Raw genomic sequence first — 8,331 nt, 5'->3', positions numbered from 1 at the left:
TCTATGTGGAGCTCGACAGGGGAGTTTGTGTTTAGGGGGAGCATCATACCAGGGTCGCACATGCTGGATTTGATAAAAAATGTTACCAACCCGCAAAAGGTTAGGGATGACAGAAGACCGGTAGGATGGACAGAGTTTCTTCGGACCTTCGCCGAATTAAACATACCGTTTTCTACAGTTCCGAATCATCACGTTAGACGCGCTATTAATTCAATAAGAGGCACGCCTTTGCGACCCACCGCTCCAGTAACTCGTTCTAAAAAAATCAGGAAGCAATCACGCGCGTCGGCGCCTCGATATGCCTTTTCTGAATCATCATTTCATTCCCCTTCTATGGATAGAAGCGCGTGGCTAGAATTTTGACGATAATAGTGTACCCGATGGACAATCTCGATAATAAAAAACAAGTAAAAACCTTATGTCTTTAAGAGTTTTTATTTAGTCGTACAATGTATGTTTATTACTTGAATATGCATGCAAAAGAATTACAGGTCTGCACACATTGAATGCACCGAGACGATTTTTCATGAGGTCCGTTCATCCATAATTTTTTCACAAAGAGCGACACTATTTTATCATTTTTAATATAATCATCGCCATACAGTATCATCACATCGTTATAGTCGAGACCCTTGTCTAGTTGATAGAGAAAGAACACGCAGTGCTGTCCGCAAACGTCCGATGTAAAATCCTGAACTCGTCTGGTCGAATACCGCGTATCCGAGCTGTTGGTTACTAGAAAGTTTTTGATGGTGCGGGGAAAACGTTCATCGTCGGGCTGATTCCCGAAACTGTCGAAAAAACACTCGGATCCCTCTCGACCTAAATAAACGGCTAACCACTGCTCGCCCGGTAGCTCCGAAGCGTGAGTGTTGATTACAGCCATCGCCGGTAAGGTCCTTATCGGTCTTTCGGGTAGTTGATCGCATGCGAGAACACTGAGAAAATGAGCGTTACGAAAATTTTTGTCCATGATTGTCGTGAGCTGTAAAGTGTTCATTTTATAGATCAATAATGATCGACCAGGATCTGTCTGCGATTTGAAACTTGAATGATCGAATAGAACACCACGTAAACGATTAGCATAATGGTCTTAGCAGCGCCTTTTTGAACCGCACTTCTAGCCTTATGTTCCCGGACTTGACGAGCGACAGGTGCTGTCCACACTCTTAGTCGGGTGTTAGGTTACATGCGAACAGGCTGTAGCCATTCATAAACTCGCCTCTATCGAATGCGAGCCCGTGGTTTTTCAGATGTCTCCCTTTAGACATCACCAGTTGGTAATATTCGCGCGCCTCGGCTCCTGAATCGAAATCCGGCTGTAGCGGCTTAGCGGGCACTTGTTGACCGTCGACGTAGATGGCCAGGAACTCCATGTCGTAATGATTGAAAGTGAATGGGTTTTTATCGTACGCTCCGCAAAAGGCGTCATTATCGACCATCCCCAGAATGACTGATTTCCGCAGTGTTCCTAAAAACAAGTTTTCTTGATTCGAAACGCGGGATCCTGTAGGTATAGACAGGGCTTTGAGGCATACTCTGTCTATAGGGTACTTTGCAGTAGCGGTGGGCATGCTACTGAGCAGAGCCTGGGCATGCCCCAGCCTCACTGATGGCGACACGCTGACTTTCTTGACAAATAGGGATGCCGAGACGATTTTTACTTTGTAGGCCACATCATCGCTTCTCATCAGACAGAATTCGTTTTTGGCTCTAATCAAACGTATTTTAACGTCGACACCGTTTAACAGTAATTCTTCTTGAATGAAAAGTCGCTGTGAATAGGCGCTAGTAGCTCTACCACCTTGCCACCCTTCGTGTAGTTCGACCTTTTCGTCAGACCCTCGTTATCGCCTAACGGGTCATTCTCGTCCATCTCTCCGGCCTCGTCCTTGTGAAACAGGCCTGATGTGAAAATGTTTCCAACGCGTCTTTACTGTAGTTCATAAGACACTCGATGATGCAGCGATAAGGGTAGGTGCTCGAACTCTGGGATATCAAACGGTCTCCAAGACTCACGTCGACTTGTGGAAATATGGTGGCTCCGGGGTAGTTTATCAGACCTACCGACGCGGGGTCAGGTATGTCGCCACCGTTAGGTTTTAATATTTTAAGTCTGAGAAAAAGTAACGTATTATTTAAGTCCAAGTAATCTTCTCCGGTCCCTGCGATAAAAAACTCCAATGGCGCAGAGTCTGATATAGCGGATAAAGGTGTTACTTCTAAATAGGTGTTTTTCTCGAGAACCGTCTGCGTCGGTGGAACTGAAAATAAATCCAGCTCGGACTTGATACATTCCCCGGACATGCTGTGCAGTAATGCCATGTTAGAATATGGTCTTTACGGATCTATTAGTCGACTTGCTTCGCTTAACAGGTTTCTTACGCTTTCTTCGCGCTACTGAGCGTTTCTTCAGGCCGCTATTGGCGGTTTAGTCATGCGTTTACGAGCCATGACCATCAGACCCAATCCATCTTGAGTCTTATGAGCTCTCGACAGGGTGGTCGTGATGACATCTGACATGATGATTTTAGCAGCCGTTTTTAGGTGCGGCTTAGCGATGCTGAATCCTTTTTTTAACAGGGGTACGGCCATTCTGAACAGACCTCTGAAAAGACCTCCTAGGCCTGCACCGTACATAACCCCTCCTCCTGCATATCCTGGCATTCCTCTGCCTGCCTGATTACGGTAATAGTCGACGTAATCGTTCGTATTCATTGCGTGGCGGTTATAATAATTCATTTTTCAAATGTCAACGCAGAAAATTCAAGGGATCGGTCGTCGTTCAATTCTATGTCGACGTCTGTGAAGACCGGAGCGTAATGAGGATGTCGGTAACCAACACGTGCTTATGTTAGTTCATTTTCAGAGAACGGATTGTTTCGACGGCTTAAAGTGTAATTTTACAATGACCTTTCCGTGCGTAAATGGTACTTCGAGGTTTTGGTCATCCTTCAATAGCACGTCGATGTCCGTGATGACAGACTTGTTGACTGCCACGTAATGAGGCTTCTCATAACGAACCGTAATCGATTCCTTATCTTTACCCGAAACATGAACACATCTCAAAAGGGGCACATACGAATCGCCCTCCATTTGGTATTCGATAATGTCGGTGTAAACATAGATCGTATAGAATCCTGCGTGGATATCGGCCTGATGAGGGGCGTACGTGACAACATCTCTTTCAAAATCAGCTTTTTCATCGTAGTTGATTAGCCCCAAAGCATCGTCAGGTCGCACTCCTAAGATATTGGCTAGCTTGCCGTAGAACGATATTGAAATGTTAGGCTTCGCTCTCAGAAAGACTTTGTTTGTCAAGCGGTCGTGGCCCAAGATCACCGACGGGGCTAGTACTTCGTTTATCACTTGAATCACAGCCTGAACATTAGCGTAGTACCCGGGATTTATACTGAGCGCCTTTGAAACAAATAAGCTGGATAAGTAAACCGCTTTTTGCATGGCGGTTGGGATTCGGGGTAAAGTCTATCTTTTTTCCGTCGGCAGCGCTGGTGGGTTGGATGTGTAACGTAAAACCACCATCTTCCCGATTAAAGTTGTACCAGCTCCTAGGATATTCGATCTCGCACAATCCTACTTGCCATCGGCTTTTCAAGTTGATAGAAGAGGCTAGTTTGGTTCTGTAACTAGATATCCGATTTTCAGGGTAGACCGACATAGAAGCATTGCACGGGAGCGTAACGTAGAACCCCTCATCGTCCATGTTAGTCGTTGACTCGAATGACATAGCAAATGATTCTACGAGGGTTTTAGGGCGCTTGCAAGTCCACCAGAACTTTTTTGTCTAAATAGCTGTTAAATTTCGAGGGCCACCCTACCCATTTGACTAAAACGGCCCTGTTTTTTCTGTCCTAAAATCTTTTCCACTTTAAACGTCTTGTCTTTGCTCACGATTATTTTTTGTAACTCTTCCTCGTAAAAAACTCCGTCGATGATTTCTCCGTCGTAATCGGCCAGTCTGAAGACCGCCGGCTGTAGCGGTATGCAGACCGCTACGGTGAAAAATTCTTCCGTGTAGTTCTGCTCGTAACCTTTGGCGAACACCCCTCTCACTTTAGAAATCCTCACAACGTCACCGACTTTAAATTTAAACGATCGCGCTTCGTTCTTTGTACCTCCTTGCAAGTTTTGAAACACCAAAGCCTCATTTTCTCTGCACACGTCGATCGGTCGCATTCTAATACTCCGGTGAAAACTGCTGTTGTAACCTTGCGTGATGTCTTGTAAAACATCTATGTATCGTCGCGAATTAGTGGCCGTTAAAAATCTCCACATGTCCTTGCATGATGTCTTGTAAAACATCTATGTATCGTCGCGAATTAGTGGCCGTTAAAAATCTCCACATGCGACTTTTTAACGTTCTGTTAAAACGCTCGACGACGCTCGCTTTCAAATCGGTAGCCGTAGCAAAATGATAAATGTCGTGCTTTTTCATCAAATCTTGAAAATGTTTATTAAAGAATTCTTTCCCCAAATCTGTCTGTAATTTGCGCGGTATGCGTCCCTCATCGAGTATAGATTCAAAGGCTTTAGTTACCTCGGGCACGCTCTTATTCTTTAGCACGCACGTCCATGCGTACTTGCTAAATACATCTATGCACGTTAGTAAAAATTTATGATTATCGTTTTCCGCGGAATAGGCGGACATGTCGACAAGATCCGCCTGGAACTGAGTATCCATACCTTACACTACGACTCTATTCCGTTTGTATTTTATAGGAGCCGTTCTATGCAGCGTGTATGCGTCCTCGCCCGATAGCCATTCCGTAACCTGTTGTTCGCTCAGGCGGACACCGGTGTCCTTTAGAACGGCATCTTTTAATCGTTTTTTACCTCCTAACGCTCCAGGGTTGGACGGCGTGTAATAAGCTTCCTTCATGAGCTCTGCCATGTTAGCGTTGCCTCTCTCCATAAAAGAATGAATAGCAAAATGTATACGTTTTAAGATTTTATTAAAAAAAAAAAAAGAAAATGAATAGCTATACATGACATAGAAGAGGATAAACAATTACTTATTTAATAGATGCTTTATTTATTTATTTATTCACACGATTATTCATTTAAACCTGTTTGTTTATTCAAACAGTGTTTGTGTAGTTGTTGTCTTATTCATTATTATTTTTAAACGCTGTTTAAATAACCAATGATTGCGTATTAATAATGATCTCATCATCTCCTTTAAATTACATATTTTCATTCATGCTAAAGATATGTAGCAATACATCCTAAAACATGCCCTAAAACATGCCCCGGAAAAATGGGATGTGAGGGCACGGTCAAAAGTTCAACGCGACGTGGGCGGTCCCTCACTACGGGGGTGGATACGGTCAAAAGGTCAACGCGATGTGGGCGGATACGGTCAAAAGGTCAACGCGATGTGGGCGGTCCCTCACTAAGTGGGTGGTCCGGAAGTAATTCAACCCCCCCCGCAAAGGTCAAAGGTCACCATCAATCATTTTGACACTATGACCAGCATTTATACTACTGTCATTTCATGATCCTGTCCTGACTTGAGCTGCAGTGTAACAGGTTTGGGTCAGGGAATGGTGTCTTCAAACAGTCCCATCATAAACGTGACTGAAGATTGTTTACTCATGCAGATTCAGGTCATTTTGCTTCAGTGCTGGTGATACTGTAGGTGTCACACACCATCTAAGAGTTTCATCAGTCAGCTTCCTTATTGATTCAATTGCTTTTTGCTTAATACTATCTCTATTAAAATGAATATTACCTACAAATATTACATTTACGCATTTGGCAGATGCTTTTATCCAAAGTGACTTACATTGCTTTGTACTATACATTTTGTTTCTCACTATGTGCAATCCCCTGGGATCGAACCCATGACCTTGGCGTTGCTAGCGCTATGCTCTAACCACTGAGTCACAGAAAATATTATCATTTATTTTAAGAAGACAATCTGAGGCCTCAGAGGCCTATGATGCAGTCTATGACATCAATCAAGACACATACTCATTGACATGATCATGACTGCAGATTCGTAAATTCCCTTATATAATATTAATTAAACTGGGGTCTTAAACTGAAATAACACAAATTTGCAAATGGCAGGACAAACTGCATTTTTCATAAGTTCCCTCCATCATATGCACTGTCTGTGCTTTTACAGTATATACTGTATATTTAAAATGATGGTCCAACAAACTAATGGCAAATATCTCCTTCACAAGGAAAAAAATATATTTTATTTATTCATTCATTCATTCATTCATTCATTCATTCATTTATTTATTTCGGTCCTCACCGAAGACTTGAAGGAAACAGTAAATGTATTATATTACATTACAATAAATATTGTTCTAAAAGCAAAACATTGCGTTAATTACATGTTAAATTCGCAAAGCTCTTTATAGTAATCATGTAATTTGCGCAACAAGTTGCTTTTGCATGAATGAAGCCAACTTGACTGCGTCATGGCCGCGATCTAATCATGTTTACATAAAATAAGCCTGCTCCCGAGGAGATTTAAGTTAATGGACCTGTTGCTAAGACAACAAGTCAACAATCAAATCCAGCTAACTGAGTTGGCGAGGTACGAAGAACGGGCCCCTGGTCCGTTGACGAAGCCATGTAGATTGATGATCACGGAGGTCCAATCACAAGTGACTTCTGGAAAAAAGGGACGTAACCAATGACGTTTGAGGTTACAACCAAACAGCAAGTCCCCCCCGCGACTGCCAAAAATAAAAATGTTCGCGCGAGCAAAGCAGCAGGTGAGAGCGCGAGACTGTATATGCGCGTCGGCTTGTAATTGCGCGCACAGAAGATGTCATGCGTGCGCGAGTATGGAAAGCCAACAGGTTCACAATTCGCGTGCTTTTGATCGCCGTATTAATATTAAAACGCCGATTTCTTAACGCCGCCAGGCGTTAAGCGCCGCCTGGCGCTAAATTAACGTCATACGCCGCCACGCGTTAAAATAACGCCGCACGCCGATCGACGTTAAGTTAACGTCACACGTCACTCAAAATGCAAACTTATTAGCTAATATACATAGCCCCTCCTCTTCTGGGTTTGCGAGCTCTACGGCAAGTCGGAGGCTCGGAGCATCCAGTACAATTTCCAAGGGCGCTGTTCACTTAAGTTAACTGGGGGACCGTAGTGTCACCTCAAATCCATAGCCATCTTAACTTTGTGGAAAACAAAAATGTAAAGAAATGAAAGAAAAAACAGCTGAAAAGAAAAACATATAACTACTGCAGTACGTTCCAGCAAGCAATGTGTAAACGCGGGTGCGTAAATGATGACATAATTAGTAGTAAAGTGAGTCCTTGCTGTTAGTCTACAGGTTATCTCGGTTTGCTCGCAGTCGCATGTTACGTCTTTAGCTGGTTCGAGTCCCGCTCGGACCATTTGCAGATTTTTACATCGTTGGTCTTGATAAGTTTATCTGTCACAGGGATTTTTTTTATGTTTCAGCATTTAATGCGTGGTTAATATATAAAGAAAGTCAGGAATAAGAGCTCTTTTTCCACAACAAACTTACAGGATATTCTAAGTTTCTTAAGCGCTCCCGACAGCCTCGCCAACAGCCTTTCAACAATCACCTTAACGCACATCACCTGCCCACTTAAATTTCATTAGCACGCGACCATTCACATTACCTACGGGACATATTGCTTACCTCCGTGAAGAGACTGACGCTATACCGTGTGTGGCACTGCAAAGAGGCTTGCGTTACTAAAAATAAACAGCCACATTTCCAGTTGAAATAAAAAATATTATACATTCTTTATATTATTCAGCTCATGGAATGTGCGGGATTCAGGGTTGGTGGCGTATGTTTCAAAAACATAATTAAAAAGCCTATCGTGCATTTTAATGCACAATTTAGGCTATGGCCAAAGAAATTGCATTCATCATATTACCGCAAAATATGTCCACTTCAATCAAAATGAGTCTGACTATTAGGTTAACGGACTTAAATACAGTAAAAGAGAAAATAAAGTGCGGTGTTGAGAGTTATTCAAAGATTATAAATCACAAAAATGATCTTACTCTGACTGAACATCCAAAACGTGCGCATATTAGATAATACACAAGATTTGTGTCTCAAATATTTTTTGTATTGTCAACATTTACCAGCCATTTACGAAAAATATATGTTTTAAGTTGTTTCTTGAATGAAGAGAGAGACGTGGTTGACCGGACTGTATCTGGAAGATCGTTCCACCAGCATGGAGCAAGCAGCAGTGAAGAAGAATGAGCGGAAAGATTTATGATTTAATACCCTTTTGTGAGCTACCAGGCGCCGTTCATTCCCTGAGCGCAAGGCGCTATTTTGGGGTT

The sequence above is a fragment of the Triplophysa rosa genome, linkage group LG11, assembly GCF_024868665.1.
Source record: "Triplophysa rosa linkage group LG11, Trosa_1v2, whole genome shotgun sequence".
Taxonomy (NCBI): domain Eukaryota; kingdom Metazoa; phylum Chordata; class Actinopteri; order Cypriniformes; family Nemacheilidae; genus Triplophysa; species Triplophysa rosa.
The sequence above is the reverse complement of the archived record's forward strand: the minus strand, read 5'-3'. Positions refer to the sequence as shown.